The sequence below is a fragment of the Scyliorhinus torazame genome, unplaced genomic scaffold (assembly GCF_047496885.1).
Source record: "Scyliorhinus torazame isolate Kashiwa2021f unplaced genomic scaffold, sScyTor2.1 scaffold_213, whole genome shotgun sequence".
NCBI classification, from domain to species: Eukaryota; Metazoa; Chordata; class Chondrichthyes; order Carcharhiniformes; family Scyliorhinidae; genus Scyliorhinus; species Scyliorhinus torazame.
In genome coordinates this window covers 257,023-282,923 of record NW_027307940.1, presented here as the reverse complement: position 1 = coordinate 282,923, position 25,901 = coordinate 257,023, and the positions used below count along the sequence as shown (strand labels likewise).

The 25,901-nt window shown below is 54.6% G+C and overlaps 1 long non-coding RNA gene across 1 annotated transcript in view; it reads right to left on the bottom strand.

Annotated features, from left to right (window-relative positions):
* Positions 1-4: 4 nt before the first annotated feature.
* Positions 5-25,901, bottom strand: part of LOC140405776 (uncharacterized) — a 242,898-nt gene continuing 217,001 nt past the window's right edge. The window contains exon 2 of the long non-coding RNA XR_011938755.1: positions 5-308. This is a non-coding gene — a long non-coding RNA (uncharacterized lncRNA). The remainder of the gene's footprint in view (positions 309-25,901) is intronic.

Genomic DNA, 25,901 nt, shown 5'->3' with positions numbered 1-25,901 from the left:
AGTGACCAATGCAATAAGTTTTATTTCTGATTACAGGCCATTATCCAGACAGCAGGAATACAAGGTCAGGTGTTAGAGGAGTGAAGTAATAAATTAGCCTGTTTTCCAGGAAAGAAGCTTCCATTCAGTGCGAACATGGAGATCCCGGGTTGATGGGTATCACTCGCTGGAGCATCCATCTTTACCTTCTTTACGATTATGATTATTCATGGTTTCGAGAAGGACAAATTTAGGTGCCATCTTCTCAGTGATTGGCACATCACTGTTTCTGGACAGGGCTTTCAGCCAATGTTTTGTAATATGACCCACTAAAAGTAAAAGAAAACATGATGAAGGAATTAAATACGGGTTATTCAGTCTGATGGAGAACAATGAGAAAGCAGGAAGCAGAATCTGTCAGACTGACAGGGACACACTCGGCACAAAGCAGCAACATTAGGTTTGTGGTATATATTAATATTCTTAAGATTACAGCCTCACACCCCAAGACTTCAATAAACACACTCCGTCTCTCCACCTCCTGGTCTGCACAAACTCACTTCCTCCACCTCCTGATCTGTAGAAACTCCCTCCCTCCACCTCCTGGTCTGCACAAACTCACTTCCTCCACCTCCTGATCTGTAGAAACTCCCTCCCTCCACCTCCTGGTCTGTAGAAACTCACTCCCTCCACCTCCTGGTCTGTACAAACTCGCTCCCTCCACCTACTGGTCAGCGCAAACTCACTCCCTCCACATCCTGGTCTGTAGAAACTCCCTCCCTCCACCTCCTGGTCTGTAGAAACTCACTCCCTCCACCTCCTGGTCTGTAGAAACTCGCTCCCTCCACCTACTGGTCAGCGCAAACTCACTCCCTCCACCTCCTGGTCTGTACAAACTCACTCCCTCAACCTCCTGGTCAGTACAAACTCACTCCCTCCACCTCCTGGTCTGCACAAACTCCCTCCCTCCACCTCCTGGTATGTACAAACTGACTCCCTCCAACTCCTGGTCTGCACAAACTCACTTCCTCCACCTCCTGGACTGTAAAAACTGACTCCCCCCACCTCCTGGTCTGTACAAACTCACTCCCTCCACCTCCTGGTCTGCACAAACTCACTCTCCTCCCCCTCCTGGTCTGGACAAACTCACTCACTCCCCTTCCTGGTCTGTACAAACTCACTCCTTCCACCACCTGGTCTGTACAAACTCACACCCTCCACCTCCTGGTCTGTACAAACTCACTCCCTCCACCTTCTGCTCTGCACAAACTCACCTCCTCCACCTCCTGGACTGTACAAACTCACACCCTCCTCCTCCTGGTCTGTACAAACTCACTCCCACCACCTCCTGGTCCATACAAACTCCCTCGCTCCACCTGCTGGTCTGTACAAACTCACTCCCTCCACCTCCTGGCCTGCACAAACTCACTCCATCCACCTCCTGGTCTGCACAAACTACCTCACTCCACCTCCTGGTCTATACAAACTCACTCCCTCCACCTCCTGGTCTGTACAACCTCCCAACCTCCACCTCCTCGTCTGTACATACTCCCCACTCCCTTCACCTCCTGGTCTGCACAAACTCAATCCCTCCACCCCCTGGTCTGCACAGGCTCACTCCCTCCACCTCCTGGCCTGCACAAACTCACTCCATCCACCTCCTGGTCTGCACAAACTACCTCACTCCACCTCCTGGTCGGTACAAACTCACTCCCTCCACCTCCTGGTCTGTACAAACTCACTCCCTCCATCTGGTCGGTACAAACTCTCTCCCTCCACCTCCTGGTCTGTACAAACTCACTCACTCCACCTCCTGGTCGGTACAAACTCACTCTTTCCACCTCCTGGTCTGTACAAACTCACTCCCTCCACCTTCTGGTCTGTACAAACTCACTTCCTCCACCTACTGGTCTGTAGAAACTCACTCCCTCCACCTCCTGGTCTGCACAAACTCACTCTCCTCCCCCTGCTGGTCTGGACAAACTCACTCACTCAACTTCCTGGTCTGTACAAGCTCACTCCCTCCACCCCCTGGTCTGTACAAACTCACCCCCTCCACCTCCTGGACTGTACAAACTCACTCTCTCCACCTCCTGGTCAGTCCAAACTCCCTCCCTCCACCTCCTGGTCTGTACAAACTGACTCCCTCCACATCCTGGTCTGCACAAACTAACTCCATCCACCTCCTGGTCAGTACAAATTCCCTCACTCCACCTCCTGGTCTGTACAAACTCACTCCCTCCACCTCCTGGTCTGTACGTAATCCCCACTCCCTTCACCTCCTGGTCTGCACAAACTCACTCCCTCCACCTCGTGGTCTGATACAAACTCCCTCCCTCCATCACCTGGTCTGTACAATCTCACACCCTGCCTCCACCTCCTGGTCTGCACAAACTCCCTCCCTCCACCTCCTGGTCTGTACAAACTCACTCTCTCCACCTCCTGGTCTGTACAAACTCCCTCCCTCCACCTCCTGGTCTGCACAAACTCACTCCCTCCACCTCCTGATCTGATACAAACTCCGTCCCTCCACGTCCTGGTCTGTACAAACTCACTCACACCACCTCCTGGTATGTACAATCTCCCCCCACCCTCCACCACGTGGTCTGTAAAAACTCACTCACTCCACCTACTGGTCTGTACAAACTCCCTCCCTCCGCCTCGTGGCCAGTCCCAACTCACTACCTCCACCTCCTGGTCTGCACAAACTCCCACCCTCCACCTCCTGGTCTGTACAAACTCCTTCCCTCCACCTCCTGGTCTGCACAAACTCACTCACACCACATCCTGGTCTGCACACACTCACTCCCTCCACCTCCTGGTCTGTACAAAATCACTCCCTCCAACTACTGGTCTGTACAAACTCACTCCCTCCACCTCCTGGTCAGATACAAACTCCCTCGCTCCACCTCCTAGTCTGCACAAACTCACTCCTCCACCTCCTGTTCTGTATAAAATCACTCCCTCCAACTACTGGTCTGTACAAACTCACTCCCTCCACCTCCTGGTCAGTTCAAACTCTCTCCCTCCACCTCCTAGTCTGCACAAACTCACTCCTCCACCACCTGGTCTGCACAAACTGACTCCCTCCACCCCCTGGTCTGATACAAACACCCTCCCTCCACGGCCTGGTCTGCACAAACTCACTCCCTCCACGACCTGGTCTGTACAAACTCACTCACACCACCTCCTGGTCTGCACAAACTCACTCCCTGCACCTCCTGGTCTGTACAAACTCACTCACACCACCTCCTGGTCTGTACAAACTCCCTCCCTGCACCTTCTGGTCTGTAAAAACTCACTCCATCCACCTCCTGGTCTGATACAAACTCCCTCCCTCCACCTACTAGTCTGTACAAACTCACTCCCTCCACCTCCTGGTCTGTACAAACTCACTCACACCACCTCCTGTTTTGTACAAACTCCCTCCCTGCACCTCCTGGTCTGGACAAACTCACTCCCTCCACCACCTGGTCTGATACAAACTCCCTCCCTCCACGTCCTGGTCTGTACAAACTCACTCACACCACCTCCTGGTCTGTAAAAACACCCTCCTTCCACCTCCTGGTCAGCACAAACACACTCCCTCCACCCCCTGGTATGTACACACTCCCCCCTCCCTCCACCACGTGGTCTGTACAAACTCCCTCTCTCCACCTTGTGGTCTGATACAAACTCCCTCCCTTCACCTCCTGGTCTGCACACACTCACTCCCTCCACCTCCTGGTCTTCACAAACTCCCTCCCTCCAACTTCTGGTCTGTACAAATGCCTTTCCTCCACCTCCTGGTCTGTAAAAACTCACTCCCTCCACCTCCTGGTCCGTACAAACTGTCTCGCTCCACATCCGGGTCTGCACAAACTCTCTCCCTCCACCTCCTGGTCTGGACAAACTCACCCACTCCACTTCCTGGTCTGATACAAACTCCCTCCCTCCACCCACTGGTCTGTACAAACTCACTCCCTCCACCTCCTGGTCTGTACAAACTCCCCCGTCCCTCCACCTCGCGGTCTGTACAAACTCACTCACTCCCTCCACCTCCTGATCAGTACAAACACTCACTCTCTCTACCTCCTGGTCTGTACAAACTCCCCCCTCCCTCCACCACGTGGACTGGACAAAGTCACTCCCTCCCCCGCCTGGGCTGTACAAACTCACTCCCTCCCTCCCCCTCCTGGTCTGTATAAACATCCCTCCCTCCACCTCCTGGTCTGTACAAACACTCCCTCTCTCTACCTTCTGGTCTGTACAGACTCATACCCTCCGTCCACCACCTGGTCTGTACAAAGTCACCCCCTCTCTCCACCTTCTGGTCTGTACAAACGCACTCCCTCTCTCCACCTTCTGTTCTGATACAAACTCCCTCCCTCCATCTCCTGGTCTGCACAAACTCACTCCCTCCAATTCCTGGTCTGCACAAACTCACTCCCTCCACCTCCTGGTCTGATACAAACTCACTCCCTCCACCTCCTGGTCTGTACAAACTCCCTCCCTCCACCTCCTGGTCTGTAAAAACTCACTCATACCTCCTGGTCTGCACAAACTCACTCCCTCCTCCTCGAGTTCTGATACAAACTCCCTCCCTCCACCTACTGGGCTGTACAAACTCACTCCCTCCACGTCCTGGTCTGTACAAACTCCCCCCTCTCTCCACCTTCTGGTCAGTACAAAGTCACTCCCTCTCTACACCTTCTGGTCAGATACAAACTCCCTACTACCTACTCCACCTTCTGGTCTGCACAAACTCACCCCCGCCACCTCCTGGTCTGCACAAACTCACTCCCTCTACGTCCTGGTCTGTTCAATCTCCCTCCCTGCATCTCCTGGGCTGATACAAACTCACTCCCTCCACCTCCTGGTCTGTTACAAACTCCCTCCCTCCACCTCCTAGTCTGTACAATCTATCTCCCTGCACCTCCTGGTCTGATACAAACTCGCTCACATCACCTCCTGTTCTGTACAAACTCCCTCCCTGCACCTCCTGGTCTGCACACACTCACTCGCTCCACCACCTGGTCTGTACAAACTCACTCACACCACATTCTGGTCTGTAAAAACTCCCTCCATCCACCTCCTGGTTAGCACAAACACACTCCCTCCACCTCCTGGTCTGCACAAACTCACTCCCTCCACCTCCTGGTATGTACACACTCTCCCCTCCCTCCACCACGTGGTCTGTACAAACTCTCTCTCTCCACCTTGTGGTCTGATACAAACTCCCTCCCTGCACCTCCTGGTCTGCACAAACTCACTCCCTCCACCTCCTGGTCTGCACAAACTCCCACCCTCCACCTATTGGTCTGTACAAACCCACCCCTCCCCCCACCTCGTAGTCTGTACAAACTCCCTCCCTCGGCCTCGTGGTCTGTACCAACTCACTACCTCCACCTCCTGGTCTGCACAAACTCCCACCCTCCACCTCCTGGTCTGTACAAACTCATTCCCTCCACTTCCTGGTCTGCACAAACTCACTCACACCACCTCCTGGTCTGCACAAACTCACTCCCTCCAACTCCTGGTCTGATACAAACTCACTCCCTCCCCCTACTGGTCTGTACAAACTCACTCCCTCCAACTCCTGGTCTGTACAACTCCCCCCTCCCTCCACCTCGTGGCTGTACAAACTCCCTCCCTTCGCCTCCTGATCTGTATAAACATCCCTCCCTCCACCTCCTGGTCTGTACAAACACTCCCTCTATCTACCATCTGTTCTGTACAGACTCATTCCCTCTACATCCTGGTCTGATACAAACAACCTCCCTCCACATCCTGGCCTGCACAAAGTCACTCCCTCCACCTCCTGGTCTGAGCAAACACACTCCCTCCACCTCCTGGTCTGTACAAACTCTCCCTCCAACTCCTGGTCTGTACAAACTCCCTCTATCCACCTCCTGGTCTGTACAAACTATCTCCCTCCACCTCCTGGTCTGATACAAACTCCCTCCCTCCACGTCCTGGTCTGAACAAACTCACTCCCTCCACCTCCTGGTCTGTACAAACTCACTCCCTCCCTCCACCTCCTGGTCTGCACAAACCGACTCACACCACCTTCTTGTCTGTACAAACCCCCCCTCCCTCCACTTTCAGGTCTGCACAAACTCACTCCCTAACCTCCTGGTCTTCACACACTCACTTCCTCCACCTCCTGGTCTGCACTCACTCACTCCCTCCACCTCCTGATCAGTACAAACACTCACTCTCTCTACCTCCTGGTCTGTACAAACTCCCCCCTCCCTCCTCCTCGTGGATGTACAAAGTCACTCCCTTCCCCGCCTGGGCTGTACAAACAATCCCTCTCTCTACCTTCTGGTCTGTACAAACTCACTCCCTCTCTCCACCTTCTGGTCTGTACAAACGCACTCCCTCTCTCCGCCTTCTGGTCTGATACAAACTCCCTCCCTCCACCTCCTGGTCTGCACAAACTCACTCCCTCCAACTCCTGGTCTGCACAAACTCACTCCCTCCCTCCACCTCCTGGTCTGATGCAAACTCACTCCCTCCACCTCCTGGTCTGTACAAACTCCCTCCCTCCACCACCTGGTCTGTAAAAACTCACTAATACCACCTCATGGTCTGTACAATCTCACTCTCTCCTCCTCGAGGTCTGATACAAACTCCCTCCCTCAACCTACTGGGCTGTACATACTCACTCCCTCCACGTCCTGGTCTGTACAAGCTCCCCCCTCCCTCTTTACTCCTGGTCTGTACAAAGTCACTCCCTCTCTCCACCTTCTGGTCTGTACAAAGTCACTCCCTCTCTACACCTTCTGGTCAGATACAAACTCCCTACTCCACCTTCTGGTCTGCACAAACTCAGTCCCGTCACCTCCTGGTCTGCAGAAACTCACTCCCTCCACGTCCTGGTCTGTACAAACTCACTCACACCTCCTCCTGGTATGTACAAACTCCCCCCACCATCCACCACGTGGTCTGTACAAACTCCCTCTCTCCACCTTCTGGTCTGATACAAACTCCCTCCCTGCACCTCCTGGTCTGCACAAACTCACTCCGTCCACCTCCTGGTCTGCACAAACTCCCTCCCTCCAACTTATGGTCTGTAAAAACGCCCTTCCTCCACCCACTGGTCTGTAAAAACTCACTCACTCCACCTACTGGTCTGTACAAACCCACCCCTCCCTCCACCTCGTAGTCTGTACAAAGTCCCTCCCTCCGCCTCGTGGTCTGTACCAACTCACTACCTCCACCTCCTGGTCTGCACAAACTCCCTCCCTCCACCTCCTGGTCTGTACAAACTCGTTCTCTCCACCTCCTGGTCTGCACAAACTCACTCACACCACCTCCTGGTCTGCACAAACTCACTCCCTCCACCTCCTGGTCTGATACAAACTCACTCCCTCCCCCTACTGGTCTGTACAAACTCACTCCCTCCAACTCCTGGTCTGTACAACTCCCCCCTCCCTCCACCTCGTGGCTGTACAAACTCCCTCCCTTCGCCTCCTGGTCTGCACAAAGTCACTCCCTCACCCTCTTGGTCTGTGCAAACACACTCCCTCCACCTCCTGGTCTGTACAAACTCTCCCTCCAACTCCTGGTCTGTACAAACTCCCTCCATCCACCTCCTGGTCTGTACAAACTACCTCCCTCCTCCTCCTGGTCTGATACAAACTCCCTCCCTCCACGTCCTGGTCTGAACAAACTCACTCCCTCCACCTCCTGGTCTGTACAAACTCCCTCCCTCCCTCCACCTCCTGGTCTGCACAAACCTACTCACACCACCTCCTTGTCTGTACAGACTCCCCCTCCCTCCACTTTCAGGTCTGCACAAACTCACTCCCTAACCTCCTGGTCTGCACACACTCACTTCCTCCACCTCCTGGTCTGCACACACACCCTCCCTCCACCTCCTGGTCTGCACACACTCACCAGCTCCTCCTCCTGGTCTGTACAAAATCACTCCCTCCAACTACTGGTCTGTACAAACTCACTCCCTCCACCTCCTGGTCAGATACAAACTCCCTCGCTCCACGTCCTGGTCTGTACAAACTCACTCACACCACCTCCTCGTCTGCACAAACTCACTCCCTCCACGTCCTGGTCTGTACAAACTCACTCACACCACCCCCTGGTCTGTACAAACTCCCTCCCTGCACCTCCTGGTCTGATACAAACACACTCCCTCCTCCGCCTGGTCTGCACAAACTCACTACCTCCACGTCCTGGTCTGTACAAACTCACTCACACCACCTCCTGGTCTGTACAATCTCCCTCCCTGCACCTCCTGGTCAGATACAAACTCACTCACACCACCTCCTGGACTGTACAAACTCCCTCCCTGCACCTTCTGGTCTGTACAAACTCACTCCCTCCACCTCCTGGTCTGTACAATCTCCCTCCCTGCACCTCCTGGTCTGCACACACTCACTCCCTCCACCTCCTGGTCTGCACAAACTCCCTCCCTCCAACTTCTGGTCTGTACAAACGCCTTTCCTCCACCTCCTGGTCTGTAAAAACTCACTCACTCCACCTCCTGGTCCGTACAAACTGTCTCGCCCCACCACCGGGTCTGCACAAACTCTCTCCCTCCACCTCCTGGTCTGGACAAACTCACTCCCCCCACTTCCTGGTCTGATACAAACTCCCTCCCTCCACCTACTGGTCTGTACAAACTCACTCCCTCCACCTCCTGGTCTGTACAAACTCCCCCGTCCCTCCACCTCGTGGTCTGTACAAACTCACTCACTCCCTACACCTCCTGATCATTACAAACACTCACTCCCTCTACCTCCTGGTCTGTACAAACTCCCCCCTCCCTCCTCCTCGTTGACTGTACAAAGTCACTCCCTCCCCCGCCTGGGCTGTACAAAAACTCCCTCTCTCTACCTTCTGTTCTGTACAGACTCATTCCCTTCGTCCACCAGCTGGTCTGTACAAACTCACTCCCTCTCCCCACCTTCTGGTCTGTACAAACGCACTACCTCTCTCCACCTTCTGGTCTGATACAAGCTCCCTCCGTCCACCTCCTGGTCTGCACAAACTCACTCCCTCCACCTCCTGGTCTGTAAAAACTCCCTCCCTCCACCTCCTGGTCTGTAAAAACTCACTCATACCACCTCATGGTCTGTACAAATTCATTCCTTCCTCCTCGAGGTCTGATACAAACTCCCCCCTCCCTCTTTACTCCTGGTCTGCACAGACATTTCCTCTCTCTACCTTCTGGTCTGTACAGACTCATTCCCTCCGTCCACCACCTGGTCTGTACAAAGTCACTCCCTCTCTCCACCTTCTGGTCTGTACAAAGTCACTCCCCCTCTACACCTTCTGGTCAGATACAAACTCCCTACTCCACCTCCTGGTCTGTACAAACTCACTCCCGCCACCTCCTGGTCTGCATAAACTCACTCCCTCCACGTCCTGGTCTGTACAAACTCAGTCACACCACCTCCTGGTCTGCACAAACTCCCTCCCTGCACCTCCTGGTCTGATACAAACACACTCCCTCCTCCTCCTGGTCTGCACAAACTCGCTACCTCCACGTCCTGGTCTGTACAAACTCACTCACACCACCTCCTGGTCTGTACAAACTCCCTCCCTGCACCTTCTGGTCTGCACAAACTCACTCCCTCCACCTCCTGGTCTGATACAAACTCCCTCCCTCCAACTCCTAGTCTGTACAAACTCAATCCCTCCACCTCCTGGTCTGTACAATCTCCCTCACTGCACCTCCTGGTCTGATACAAACTCACTCACATCACCTCACATCACCTCCTGTTCTGTACAAACTCCCTCCCTGCACCTCCTGGTCTGCACACACTCACTCCCTCCACCACCTGGTCTGAGACAAACTCCCTCCCTCCACGTCCTTGTCTGTACAAACTCACTCACGCCACCTCCTGGTCTGCACAAACTCACTCCCTCCACCTCCTGGTATGTACACACTCTCCCCTCCCTCCACCACGTGGTCTGTACAAACTCCCTCTCACCACCTTGTGGTCTGATATAAACTCCCTCCCTCCATCACCTGGTCTGTACAAACTCACACCCTCCCTCCACCTCCTGGTCTGCACAAACTGCCTCCCTCCACCTCCTGGTCTGTAAAAACTCACTCTCTCCACCTCCTGGTCTGTACAAACTCCCTCCCTCCACCTCCTGGTCTGTAAAAACTCACTCACTCCACCTACTGGTCTGTACAAACCCCCCCTCCCTCCACCTCGTAGTCTGTACAAACTCCCTCCCTCCGCCTCGTGGTCTGTACCAACTCACTACCTCCACCTCCTGGTCTGCACAAACTCCCACCCTCCACCTCCTGGTCTGTACAAACTTCTTCCCTCCACCTCCTGGTCTCCACAAACTCACTCACACCACCTCCTGGTCTGCACAAACTCACTCCCTCCACCTCCTGGTCTGTACAAACACTCCCTCTATCTACCATCTGGTCTGTACAGACTCATTCCCTCTACATTCTGGTCTGATACAAATTCCCTCCCTCCACATCCTGGCCTGCACAAAGTCACTCCCTCACCCTCCTGGTCTATGCACACTCACTCCTTCCACCTCCTGGTCTGTGCAAACTCACTCCCTCCACCTCCTGGTCTGTAGAAACTCACTCGCTCCACCTCCTGGTCTGTACAAAATCACTCCCTCCACCTCCTGGTCTGAGCAAACACACTCCCTCCACCTCCTGGTCTGTACAAACTCTCCCTCCAACTCCTGGTCTGTACAAACTCCCTCCATCTACCTATTGGTCTGTACAAACTCCCTCCCTCCACGTCCTGGTCTGAACAAACTCACTCCCTCCACCTCCTGGTCTGTACAAACTCACTCCCTCCCTCCACCTCCTGGTCTGCACAAACTCACTCACACCACCTCCTTGTCTGTACAAACGCCCTCTTCCTCCACTTTCAGGTCTGCACAAACTCACTTCCTAACCTCCTGGTCTGCACACACTCACTTCCACCACCTCCTGGTCTGCACACACTCACTCCCTCCATCTCCTGGTCTGCACACCACACTCACTCCCTCCACCTCCTGGTCTGTACAAGATCACTCCCTCCAACTACTGGTCTGTACAAACTCACTCCCTCCACCTCCTGGTCAGATACAAACTCCCTCGCTCCACCTCCTAGTCTGCACAAACTCACTCCTCCACCACCTTGTCTGCACAAACTGACTCCCTCCACCCCCTGGTCTGATACAAACTCCCTCCATCCACGTCCTGGTCTGCACAAACTCACCACCTCCACGACCTGGTCTGAACAAACTCACTCACACCACCTCCTGGTCTGCACAAACTCACACCCTCCTCCTCCTAGTCAGCACAAACTCACTCCCTCCACGTCCTGGTCTGTACAAACCCACTCACACCACCTCCTGGTCTGTACAATCGCCCTCCCTGCACCTCCTGGTCTGATACAAACTCACTCACATCACCTCCTAGTCTGTACAAACTCACTCCCTCCATCTCCTGGTCTGTACAATCTCCCTCCCTGCACCTCCTGGCCTGATACAAACTCACTCTTACCACTTCCTGTTCTGTACAAACTCCCTCCCTGCACCTCCTGGACTGCACAAACTCACTCCCTCCACCACCTGGTCTGATACAAACTCCCTCCCTCCACGTCCTGGTCTGTACAAAATCACTCCCTCCACCTCCTGGTCTGCACAAACTCAATCCCCCCACTTCCTGGTCTGATACAAACTCCCTCCCTCCACCTACTGGTCTGTACAAACTCACTACCTCCACCTCCTGGTCTGTACAAACTCCCCCGTCCCTCCACCTCGTGGTCTGTACAAACTCACTCACTCCCTCCACCTCCTGATCAGTACAAACCCTCACTCTCTCTACCTCCTAGTCTGCACAAACTGACTCCCTCCACCCCCTGGTCTGATACAAACTCCCTCCCTTCTCCTCCTGGTCGGCACAAACTCACTGCCTCCACGACCTGGTCTGTACAAACTCACTCACACCACCTCCTGGTCTGCACAAACTCACTCCCTGCACCTCCTGGTCTGTACAAACTCACTCACACCACCTCCTGGTCTGTACAAACTCCCTCCCTGCACCTTCTGGTCTGCACAAACTCACTCCCTCCACCTCCTGGTCTGATACAAACTCCCTCCCTCCACCTACTAGTCTGTACAAACTCACTCCCTCCAGCTCCTGGTCTGTACAATCTCCCTCCCTGCACCTCCTGGTCTGATACAAACTCACTCACACCACCTCTTGTTCTGTACAAACTCCCTCCCTGCACCTCCTGGTCTGCACAATCTCCCTCCCTCCACCACCTGGTCTGATACAAACTCCCTCCCTCCACGTCCTGGTCTGTACAAACTCACTCACACCACCTCCTGGTCTGTAAAAACTCCCTCCTTCCACCTCCTGGTCAGCACAAACACACTCCCTCCACCTCCTGGTCTGCACAAACTCACTCTCTCCATCTCCTGGTCTGTACACACTTCCCCCTCCCTGCACCTCCTGGTCTGCACAAACTCCCTCCCTCCACCTCCTGGTATGTACACACTCTCCCCTCCCTCCACCACGTGGTCTGTACAAACTCCCTCTCTCCACCGTCTGGTCTGATACAAACTCCCTCCCTCCATCACCTGGTCTGTACAAACTCACACCCTCCCTCCACCTCCTGGTCTGCACAAACTCCCTCCCTCCACCTCCTGGTATGTACAAACTCACTCTCTCCACCTCCTGGTCTGTACAAACTCCCTCCCTCCACCTCCTGGTCTGGACAAACTCACTCCCTCCACTCCTGATCTGATACAAACTCCCTCCCTCCACGTCCTGGTCTGTACAAACTCACGCACACCACCTCCTAGTATGTACAAACTACCCCCACCCTCCACCACGTGGTCTGTACAAACTCCCTCTCTCCCCCTTCTGGTCTGATACAAACTCCCTCCCTGCACCTCCTGATCTGCACAAACTCACTGCCTCCACCTCCTGGTCTGTACAAACTCCCCCGTCCCTCCACCTCCTGATCAGTACAAACACTCACTCTCTCTACATCCTAGTCTGCACAAACTCACTCCTCCACCACCTGGTCTGTACAAACTCACTCTCTCCCTCCACCTCCTGGTCTGCACAAACTCACTCACACCACCTCCTTGTCTGTACAAACTCCCCCTCCCTCCACTTTCAGGTCTGCACAAACTCACTCCCCAACCTCCTGGTCTGCACACACTCACTTCCTCCACCTCCTGGTCTGCACACACTCCCTCCCTCCACCTCCTGGTCTGCACACACTCACCAGCTCCACCTCCTGGTCTGTACAAAATCACTCCCTCCAACTACTGGTCTGTACAAACTCACTCCCTCCACCTCCTGGTCAGATACAAACTCCATCGCTCCACCTCCTCGTCTGCACAAACTCACTCCTCCACCACCTGGTCAGCACAAACTGACTCCCTCCACCCCCTGGTCTGATACAGACTCCCTCCCTCCACGTCCTGGTCTGCACAAACTCACTCCCACCACCTCCTCGTCTGCATAAACTCACTCCCTCCACGCCCTGGTCTGTACAAACTCACTCACACCACCCCCTGGTCTGTACAAACTCCCTCCCTGTACCTCCTGGTCTGATACAAACACACTCCCTCCTCCTCCTGCTCTGCACAAAATCACTCCCTCCACGTCCTGGTCTGTACAAACTCACTCACACCACCTCCTGGTCTGTACAAACTCCCTCCCTGCACCTCCTGGTCTGATACAAACTCACTCCCTCCACCTCCTGGTCTGTACAATCTCCCTCACTGCACCTCCTGGTCTGCACACACTCACTCCCTCCACCTCCTGGTCTGCACAATCTCCCTCCCTCCAACTTCTGGTCTGTACAAACGCCTTTCCTCCACCTCCTTGTCTGTAAAAACTCACTCACTCCACCTCCTGGTCCGTACAAACTGTCTCGCTCCACCTCCGGGTCTGCACAAACTCTCTCCCTCCACCTCCTGGTCTGGACAAACTCACTCCCCCCACTTCCTGGTCTGATACAAACTCCCTCCCTCCACCTACTGGTCTGTACAAACTCACTCCCTCCACCTCCTGGTCTGTACAAACTCCCCCGTCCCTCCACCTCGTGGTCTGTACAAACTCACTCACTCCCTCCACCTCCTGATCAGTACAAACACTCACTCTCTCTACCTCCTGGTCTGTACAAACTCCCCCCTCCCTCCTCCTCGTGGACTGTACAAAGTCACTCCCTCCCCCGCCTGGGTTGTACAAACACTCCCTCTCTCTACCTTCTGGTCTGAACAGACTAATTCCCTCCGTCCACCACCTGGTCTGCACAAACTCACTCCCTCTCTCCACCTTCTGGTCTGTACAAACGCACTCCCTCTCTACACCTTCTGGTCTGATACAAACTCCCTCCCTCCACCTCCTGGTCTGCACAAACTCACTCCCTCCAACTCCTGGTCTGCACAAACTCACTCCCTCCACCTCCTGGTCTGATACAAACTCACTCCCTCCACCTCCTGGTCTGTACAAACTCCCTCCCTCCACCTCCTGGTCTGTAAAAATTCACTCATACCACCTCATGGTCTGTACAAACTCACTCCCTCCTCCTCGAGGTCTGATACAAACTCCCTCCCTCCACCTACTGGGCTGTACAAACTCACTTCCTCCACGTCCTGGTCTGTACAAACTCCCCCCTCCCTCTTTACTCCTGGACTGCACAGTCATTCCCTCTCTCTACCTTCTGGTCTGATACAAACAGACTCCCTCCTCCTCCTGGTCTGCACAAACGCGCTCCCTCCACGTCCTGGTCTGTACAAACTCACTCACACCACCTCCTGGTCTGTACAATCTCCCTCCCTGCACCTCCTCGTCTGATACAAACTCACTCACACCACCTCCTGGTCTGATACAAACTCACTCCCTCCACCTCCTTGTCTGTACAAACTCACTCCCTCCACCTCCTGGTCTGTACAAACTCCCTCGCTCCACCTCCTGGTCTGATACAAACTCACTCACATCACCTCCTGTTCTGTACAAACTCCCTCCCTGCACCTCCTGGTCTGCACACACTCACTCCCTCCACTTCCTGGTATGTACACACTCTCCCCTCCCTCCACCACGCGGTCTGTACAAACTCCCTCTCTCCACCTTGTGGTCTGATACAAACTCCCTCCCTGCACCTCCTGGTCTGCACAAACTCCCTCCCTCCAACTTCTGGTCTGTACAAACACCCTTCCTCCACGTCCTGGTCTGTAAAAACTAACTCACTCCACCTACTGGTCTGTACAAACCCACCCCTCCCTCCACCTCGTAGTCTGTACAAACTCCCTCCCTCCGCCTCGTGGTCTGTACCAACTCACTACCTCCACCTCCTGGTCTGCACAAACTCCCACCCTCCACCTCCTGGTCTGTACAAACTCGTTCCCTCCACCTCCTGGTCTGCACAAACTCACTCCCTCCACCTCCTGGTCTGATACAAACTCACTCCCTCCCCCTACTGGTCTGCACACACTCACTCCCTCCACCTCCTGGTCTGTACAAAATCACTACCTCCACCTCCTGGTCTGTACAAACTCACTCCCTCCACCTCCTGGTCAGATACAAACTCCCTCGCTCCACCTCATAGTCTGCACAAACTCACTCCTCCACCACCTGGTCTGCACAAACTCACTCCCTCCACCTCCTGGTCTGCACAAACTCACTCCCTCCACGTCCTGGTCTGTACAAACTCACTCACACCACCTCCTGGTCTGTACAAACTCCCTCCCTGCACCTCCTGGTCTGATACAAACTCACTCCCTCCACCTCCTGGTCTGTACAATCTCCCTCCCTGCACCTCCTGGTCTGCACACACTCACTCCCTCCACCTCCTGGTCTGCACAAACTCCCTCCCTCCAACTTCTGGTCTGTACAAGCGCCTTTCCTCCACCTCCTGGTCTGTAAAAACTCTCTCCCTCCACCTCCTGGTCTGGACAAACTCACTCCCCCCACTTCCTGGTCTGATACAAACTCCCTCCCTCCACCTACTGGTCTGTACAAACTCACTCCCTCCACCTCCTGGTCTGTACAAACTCCCCCGTCCCTCCACCTCGTGGTCTGTACAAACTCATTTCCTCCCTCCACCTCCTGGTCAGTAAAAACTCACTCATACCACCTCATGGTCTGTACAAACTCACTCCCTCCTCCTCGAGGTCTGATACAAACTCCCTCCCTCCACCTACTGGGCTGTACAAACTCACTCCCTCCACGTCCTGGTCTGCACAAACGCGCTCCCTCCACGTCCTGGTCTGTACAAACTCACTCACACCACCTCCTGGTCTGTACAATCTCCCTTCCTGCACCTCCTCGTCTGATACAAACTCACACACACCACCTCCTGGTCTGTACAAACTCCCTCCCTGCAGTTTCTGGTCTGCACAAACTCACTCCCTCCACCTCCTGGTCTGATACAAACTCCCTCCCTCCACCTCCTAGTCTGTACAAACTCACTCCCTCCACCTCCTGGTCTGTACTATCTCCCTCCCTGCACCTCCTGGTCTGTACAAACTCACTCACACCACCTCCTGGTCTGTACAATCTCCCTCCCTGCACCTCCTCGTCTGATACAAACTCACTCACACCCCCTCCTGTTCTGTACAAACTCCCTCCCTGCACCTCCTGGTCTGCACACACTCACTCCCTCCACCACCTCGTCTGATACAATCTCCCTCCCTCCACGTCCTGGTCAGCACAAACACTCTCCCTCCACCTCCTGGTTTGCACAAACTCACTCCCTCCACCTCCTGTTATGTACACACTCTCCCCTCCCTCCACCACGTGGTCTGTACAAACTCCCTCTCTCCACCTAGTGGTCTGATACACTCCCTCCACCTCCTGTTATGTACACACTCTCCCCTCCCTCCATCACCTGGTCTGCACAAACTCACACCCTCCCTCCACCTCCTGGTCTGCACAAACTCCCTCCCTCCATCTCCTGGTCTGTACAAACTCACTCTCTCCACCTCCTGGTCTGTACAAACTCCCTCCCTCCACCTCCTGGTCTGCACAAACTCACTACCTGCACCTCCTGATCTGATACAAACTCCCTCCCTCAACGTCCTGCTCTGTACAAACTCACTCACACTACCTCCTGGTATGTACAAACTACCCCCACCCTCCACCACGTGGTCTGTACAAACTCCCTCTCTCCCCCTTCTGGTCTGATACAAACTGCTTCGCTGCACCTCCTGGTCTGCACAAACTCACTCCCTCCACCTCCTGGTCTGCACAAACTCCCTTCCTCCACCTCCTGGTCTGTAAAAACTCACTCACTCCACCTAATGGTCTGTACCAACTCACTCCCTCCACCTCCTGGTCAGCACAAACTCCCACCCTCCACCTCGTGGTCTATACCAACTCACTCCCTCCACCTCCTGGTCTGCACAACCTCACTCCCTCCACCTACTGGTCTGTACAAACCCACCCCTCCCTCCACCTCGTAGTCTGTACAAACTCCCTCCCTCCGCCTCGTGGTCTGTACCAACTCACTACCTCCACCTCCTGGTCTGCACAAACTCTGACCCTCCACCTCCTGGTCTGCACAAACTCACTCCCTCCACCTACTGGTCTGTACAAAGCCACCCCTCCCTCCACCTCGTAGTTTGCACAAACTCCCACCTTCCACCTCCTGGTCTGTACAAACTTCTTCCCTCCACCTCCTGGTCTGTACAACTCCCCCCTCCCTCCACCTCGTGGCTGTACAAACTCCCTCCCTTCGCCTCCTGGTCTGTATAAACATCCCTCCCTCCACCTCCTGGTCTGTACAAACACTCCCTCTATCTACCATCTGGTCTGTACAGACTCATTCCCTCTACATCCTGGTCTGATACAAACTCCCTCCACATCATGGCCTGCACAAAGTCACTCCCTCACCCTACTGGTCTGTGCAAACTCACTCCCTCCACCTCCTGGTCTGTGCAAACTGACTCCCTCCACCTCCTGGTCTGTGCAAACTGACTCCCTCCACCTCCTGGTCTGTACAAAATCACTCCCTCCAACTCCTGGTCTGAGCAAACACACTCCCTCCACCTCCTGGTCTGTACAAACTCTCCCTCCAACTCCTGGTCTGTACAAACTCCCTCCATCCACCTCCTGGTCTGTACAAACTCCCTCCCTCCACGTCCTGGTCTGAACAAACTCACTCCCTCCACCTCCTGGTCTGTACAAACTCATTCCCTCCCTCCACCTCCTGGTCTGCACAATTTCCCTCCCTGCACCTCCTCGTCTGATACAAACTCACTCCCTAACCTCCTGGTCTGCACACACTCACTTCCTCCACCTCCTGGTATGCACACAGTCAGTCCCTCCACCTCCTGGTCTGCACACACTCACTCCCTCCACCTCCAGGTCTGTACAAAATCACTCCCTCCAACTACTGGTCTGTACAAACTCACTCCCTCCACCTCCTGGTCAGATACAAACTCCCTCGCTCCACCTCAGTCTGCAAAAACTCACTCCTCCACCACCTGGTCTGCACAAACTGACTCCCTCCACCCCCTGGTCTGATACAAACTCCCTCCATCCACTTCCTGGTCTGCACAAACTCACTCCCTCCACGACCTGGTCTGTACAAACTCACTCACACCACCTCCTGGTCTGCACAAACTCACTCCCTCCTCCTCCTAGTCTGTACAAACTCACTCCCTCCACGTCCTGGTCTGTACAAACTCACTCACACCACCTCCTGGTCTGTACAAACTCCCTCCCTGCACCTTCTGGTCTGCATAAACTCACTCCCTCCACCTCCTGGTCTGTACAATTTCCCTCCCTGCACCTCCTCGTCTGATACAAACTCACTCACACCACCTCCTGTTCTGTACAATCTCCCTCCCTGCACCTCCTGGTCTGTACAAAATCACTCCCTCCACCTCCTGGTATGCACAAACTCAATCCCCCCACTTCCTGGTCTGATACAAACTCCCTCCCTCCACCTACTGGTCTGTACAAACTCACTACCTCCACCTCCTGGTCTGTACAAACTCCCCGGTCCCTCCACCTCGTGGTCTGTACAAACTCACTCACTCCCTCCGCCTCCTGATCAGTACAAACACTTACTCTCTCTACCTCCTGGTCTGTACAAACTCCCCCCTCCCTCCACCTCGTGGACTGTACAAAGTCACTCCCTCCCACGCCTGGGCTGTACAAACACTCCCTCTCTCTACCTTCTGGTCTGTACAGACTCATTCCCTCCGTCCAGCACCTGGTCTGTACAAAGTCCCTCCCTCTCTCCACCTCCTGGTCTGTACAAACTCACTCCCTCTCTCTACCTTCTGGTCTGTACAGACTCATTCCCTCCGTCCACCGCCTGGTCTGTACAAAGTCACTCCCTCTCTCCACCTTCTGGCCTGATACAAACTCCCTCCCTCCACCTCCTGGTCTGCACAATCTCACTCCCTCCAACTCCAGGTCTGCGCAAACTCACTCCCTCCACCTCCTGGTCTGATACAAACTCACTCCCTCCATCTCCTGGTCTGTACAAACTCCCTCCCTCCACCTCCTGGTCTGTAAAAACTCACTCCCTCCACCTCCTGGTCTGTACAAACTCCCTCCCTCCACGTCCTGGCCTGTACAAACTCCCCCTCCCTCTTTACTCCTGATCTCCACAAACATTCCCGCTCTCTACCTTCTGGTCTGTACAGCCTCATTCCCTCCATCCACCACCTGGTCTGTAAAAACTCACTCCCTCCACCTCCTGGTCTGTACAAACTCCCTCTCCCTACACCTCGTGGTTGTACAAACACACTCCCTCCCTCCACCTCCTCGTCTGTACAAACACTCCCTCTCTCTACCTTCTGGTCTGTACAGACTCATTCCCTCCGTCCACCAACTGGTCTGTACAAAGTCACTCCCACTCTCCAATTTCTTGTAGGTACAAACGCACTCCCTCCACCTACTGGTCTGTACAAACCCCCTCCCTCCACATCGTGGTCTTTACAAACTCATTCCCTCCGTCCATCTCCTGGTCTGTACAAACTCCCTCCCTCCCTCCACCTCCTGGTCTGTTCAAACTCCCTCCCTCCCTCCACCTCCTGGTCTGTACAAACTCCCTCCCTCCACCTCCTGGTCTTTACAAACTCACTCCCTCCAACTCCTGGTCTGCTCAAACTCACTCCCTCCACCTCCTGGTCTGTACACCCCCCCACTCCCTCCCTCCACCTCCTGGTCTGCACAAACTCACTCCCTCCACCTCCCGGTCTGATACAATCTCCCTCCCTCCACCTACTGGTGTTTACAAACTCACTCCCTGCAACTCCTGGTCTGTACAAACTCCCTCTCTCTTCCTTCTGGTCTGTACAAACTCACTCCCTCCACCTCCTGGTCTGTACAAACTCCCCCTCCCTCCACCTCGTGGTCTGTACAAAGTCACTCCTTCCCTCCACCTTCTGGACTGATACAAAATCCCTCCCTCCACCTACTGGTCTGTACAAACTCACTCCCGCCACCTCCTGGTCTGTACAAACTCACTCCCCCACCTCCTGGTCTGATACAAACTCCCTTCCTCCACCTCCTGGTCTGTACAAACTGTCTCCCTCCACCTCCGGGTCTGCACAAAATCTCTCCCGCCATGTCCTGGTCTGATACAAACTCACTCACACCACCTCCTGGTCTGTACAAACTCCCTCCCTGCACCTTCTGGTCTGCACAAACTCACTCCCTCCACCTCCTGGTCTGATACAAACTCCCTTCCTCCACCTTCTGGTCTGCACAACTCACTCCCTCCACCTCCGAATCTGTACAAACTCCCTCCCTCCACCTCCTGGTCTATACAATCTCCCTCCCTGCACCTCCTCCTCCTGGTCTGATACAAACTCACTCACACCATCTCCTGTTCTGTACAAACTCTCTCCCTGCACCTCCTGGTCTGCACAAACTCACTCCCTCCACCACCTGGTCTGATACAAACTCCCTCCCTCCACGTCCTGGTCTGTTCAAACTCACTCACACCACCTCCTGGTCTGTAAAAACTCCCTCCTTCCACCTGCTGGTCAGCACAAACACACTCCCTCCACCTCCTGGTCTGCACAAACTCACTCCCTCCACCTCCTGGTCTGCACAAACTCACTCCCTTCACCTCCTGGTCTGTACACACTCCCCCCTCCCTCCACCACGTGGTCTGTACAAACTCCCTCTCTCCACCTTCTGGTCTAATACGAACTCTCTCCCTCCACATCCTGGTCTGCACAAACTCCCTCCCTCCACCTCCTGGTCTGTACAAACTCACCCCTCCCTCCACCTCGTGGTCTGTACAAACTCACTCACTCCTCCTCGTGGTCTGATACAAACTCCCTCCCTCCACCTACTGGGCTGTACAAACTCACTCCCTCCACCTCCTGGTCTGTAAAAACTCCCCCCTCCCTCCACCTCCTGGTCTGTACAAACTCCCCCCTCCCTCCACCTCGTGGTCTGTACAAACTCATTCCCTCCCTCCACCTCTTGGTCTGTACAAACTCACTCACTCCCTCCACCTAATGGTCTGTACAAACCCAATCCCTCCACCTCCTGGTCTGTACAAACTCCCTCCCTCCACCTACTGGTCTGTACAGACTCACTCCCTCCACCTCCTGGTCTGTACAAACTCCCTCACTCCACCTCCTGGTCTGCACAAATTCACTTCCTTCACCTCCTGGTCTGATACAAACTCCCTCCCTCCACGTACTGGTCTGTACGGACTCACTCCCTCCACCTCCTGGTCTGTACAAACTGTCTCCCTCCACCTCCGGGTCTGCACAAACCCACTCCCTCCACGTGCTGGTCTGTACAAACTCTTTCCCTCCACCACCTGGTCGTACAAACCCACTCCCTCCACGTGCTGGTCTGTACAAACTTTCCCCTCCCTCTTTACTCCTGGTCTGCACAAACATTCCCTCTCTCTACTTTCTGGTCTGTACAGACTCATTCCCTCCGTCCACCACCTGGTCTGTACAAAGTCATTCCCTCTCTCTACCTTCTGGTCTGTACAAAGTCACTCCCTCTCCACCTTCTGGTCAGATACAAACTCCCTACTCCACCTTCTGGTCTGCACAAACTCACTCCCTCCACGTCCTGGTCTGTACAAACTCACTCACACCACCTCCTGGTCTGAACAAACTCCCTCCCTGCACCTCCTGGTCTGATACAAACTCACTCACACCACCTCCTGGTCTGTACAATCTCCCTCCCTGCACCTCCTGGTCTGATACAAACTCCCTCCCTCCACGTCCTGGTCTGCACACACTCACTCCCTCCACCACCTGGTCTGATACAAACTCCCTCCCTCCACGTCCTGGTCTGTACAAACTCCCCCCTCCATCCTCCTCGTGGTCTGATACAAACTCCCTCCCTCCATCTCCTGGTTTGTACAAACTCACTCCCTCCACCTCCTGGTCTATACAATCTCCCTCCCTGCACGTCCTGGTCTGATACAAACTCACTCTCTCCACCTTCTGGTCTGATACAAACTCCCTCCCTGCACCTGCTGGTCTGCACAAACTCACTCCCTCCACCTCCTGGTCTGCACAAACTCCCTCCCTCCACCTACTGGTCTGTACAAACTCCCCCCTCCCTCCACCTCCTGGTCTGTACAAACTCACTCACTCCTCCTCGTGGTCTGATACAAACTCCCTCCCTGCAAGAACTGGGCTGTACAAACTCACTCCCTCCACGTCCTGGTCTGTACAAACACTCCCTCTCTCAACCTTCTGGTCTGTACAGACTCATTCCCTCCGTCCAACACCTGGTCTGTACAAAGTCACTCCCTCTCTCCACCTCCTGGTCTGTACAAACGCACTCCCTTTCTCTACCTTCTGGTCTGTACAGACTCATTCCCTCCGTCCACCAAATGGTCTGTACAAAGTCACTCCCTCTCTCCACCTTCTGGTCTGTACAAACGCACTCCCTCCTCCCACTGGTCTGTACAAACAAACTCCCTCCACCTCCTGGTCTGTACAAACTCCCCCCTCCCTCCACCTCAAGGTCTGTGCAAACTAATTGCCTCCCTCCACCTCCTGGTCTGTACAAACTCCCTCCCTCCCTCCACCTCCTGGTCTGTACAAACTCACTCACTCCCTCCACCTCCTGGTCTGTACAAACCCACTCCCTCCACCTCCCGGTCTGTACAAACTGTCTCCCTCCACCTCCTGGTCTGTACAAACTCTTTCCCTCCACCTCCTGGTCTATACAAACTCACTCTCTCCACCTCCTGGTCTGTACAAACTCCCTCACTCCACTTTCTGGTCTGCACAAATTCACTTCCTCCACCTGGTCTGATACAAACTCCCTCCCTCCACGTACTGGTCTGTACGGACTCACTCCCTCCACCTACTGGTCTGTACAAACACACTCCCTCCACCTCCTGGTCTGTACAAACTCCCCACTCCCTCCACATCGTGGTCTTTACAAACTCATTCCCTCCGTCCATCTCCTGGTCTGTACAAACTCCCTCCCTCCCTCCACCTCCTGGTCTGTTCAAACTCCCTCCCTCCCTCCACCTCCTGGTCTGTACAAACTCCCTCCCTCCCTCCACCTACTGGTCTTTACAAACTCACTCCCTCCAACTCCTGGTCTGCTCAAACTCACTCCCTCCACCTCCTGGTCTGAACACCCCCCCCCCCCACTCCCTCCCTCCACCTCCTGGTCTGCACAAACTCACTCCCTCCACCTCCCGGTCTGATACAATCTCCCTCCCTCCACCTACTGGTGTTTACAAACTCACTCCCTGCACCTCCTGGTCTGTACAAACTCCCTCTCTCTACCTTATGGTCCGGAGAAACTCACTCCCTCCACCTCCTGGTCTGTACAAACTCCCCCTCCCTCCAACTCGTGGTCTGTACAAAGTCACTCCTTCCCTCCACCTTCTGGGCTGATACAAAATCCCTCCCTCCACCGACTGGTCTGTACAAACTCACTCCCTCCACCTCCTGGTCTGTACAAACTCACTCCCCCACCTCCTGGTCTGATACAAACTCCCTTCCTCCACCTCCTGGTCTGCACAAACTCACTCCCTCCAGCTCCTGGTCTGTACAAACTCACTCCCCCACCTCCTGGTCTGTACAAACTCACTCCCTCCACCTCCTGGTCTGTACAAACTCCCACCCTCCATCTCGTGGTCTGCACAAACTCCCTCCCTCCACCATCTGCTCTGCACAACCTCACTCACACCACCTTCTGGTCTGTACAAACTGTCTCCCTCCACCTCCGGGTCTGCACAAACTCTCTCCCGCCATGTCCTGGTCTGATACAAACTCACTCACACCACCTCCTGGTCTGTACAAACTCCCTCCCTGCACCTTCTGGTCTGCACAAACTCACTCCCTCCACCTCCTGGTCTGATACAAACTCCCTTCCTCCACCTTCTGGTCTGCACAAACAACCCTCCCTCCACCCCCTAGTCTGACCAACCACCTCCCTCCACCTCCTGGTCTATACAATCTCCCTCCCTGCACCTCCTCCTCCTGGTCTGATACAAACTCACTCACACCATCTCCTGTTCTGTACAAACTCTCTCCCTGCACCTCCTGGTCTGCACAAGCTCACTCCCTCCACCACCTGGTCTGATACAAACTCCCGCCCTCGACGTCCTGGTCTGTTCAAACTCACTCACACCACCACCTGGTCTGTAAAAACTCCCTCCTTCCACCTCCTGGTCAGCACAAACACACTCCCTCCACCTCCTGGTCTGCACAAACTCACTTCCTCCACCTCCTGGTCTGCACAAATTCACTCCCTTCACCTCCTGGTCTGTACACACTCCCCCCCTCCCTCCACCACGTGGTCTGTACAAACTCCCTCTCTCCACCTTCTGGTCTGATACGAACTCTCTCCCTCCACATCCTGGTCTGCACAAACTCCCTCCCTCCACCTCCTGGTCTGTACAAACTCCCCCCTCCCTCCACCTCGTGGTCTGTACAAACTCACTCACTCCTCCTCTTGGTCTGATACAAACTCCCTCCCTCCACCTACTGGGCTGTACAAACTCACTCATTCCACCTCCTGGTCTGTAAAAACTCCCCCCTCCCTCCACCTCCTGGTCTGTACAAACTCCCCCCTCCCTCCACCTCGTGGTCTGTACAAACTCATTCCCTCCCTCCACCTCTTCGTCTGTACAAACTCACTCACTCTCTCCACCTAATGGTCTGTACAAACCCAATCCCTCCACCTCCTGGTCTGTACAAACTCTCTCCCTCCACCTACTGGTCTGTACAGACTCACTCCCTCCACCTCCTGGCCTGTACAAACTCCCTCACTCCACCTCCTGGTCTGCACAAATTCACTTCCTTCACCTCCTGGTCTGATACAAACTCCCTCCCTCCACGTACTGGTCTGTACGGACTCACTCCCTCCACCTCCTGGTCTGTACAAACTGTCTCCCTCCACCTCCGGGTCTGCACAAACTCTTTCCCTCCACCACCTGGTCTGTAAAAACCCACTCCCTCCACGTGCTGGTCTGTACAAACTCCCCCCACCCTCTTTACTCCTGGTCTGCACAAACATTCCCTCTCTCTACTTTCTGGTCTGTACAGACTCATTCCCTCCGTCCACCACCTGGTCTGTACAAAGTCATTCCCTCTCTCTACCTTCTGGTCTGTACAAAGTCACTCCCTCTCCACCTTCTGGTCAGATACAAACTCCCTACTCCACCTTCTGGTCTGCACAAACTCACTTCCTCCACGTCCTGGTCTGTACAAACTCACTCACACCACCTCCTGGTCTGAACAAACTCCCTCCCTGCGCCTCCTGGTCTGATACAAACTCACTCACACCACCTCCTGGTCTGTACAATCTCCCTCCCTGCACCTCCTGGTCTGATACAAACTCCCTCCCTCCACGTCCTGGTCTGCACACACACACTCCCTCCACCACCTGGTCTGATACAAACTCCCTCCCTCCACGTCCTGGTCTGTACAAGCTCCCCCCTCCATCCACCTCGTGGTCTGTACAAACTCACTCACTCCTGCTCGTTGTCTGATACAAACTCCCTCCCTCC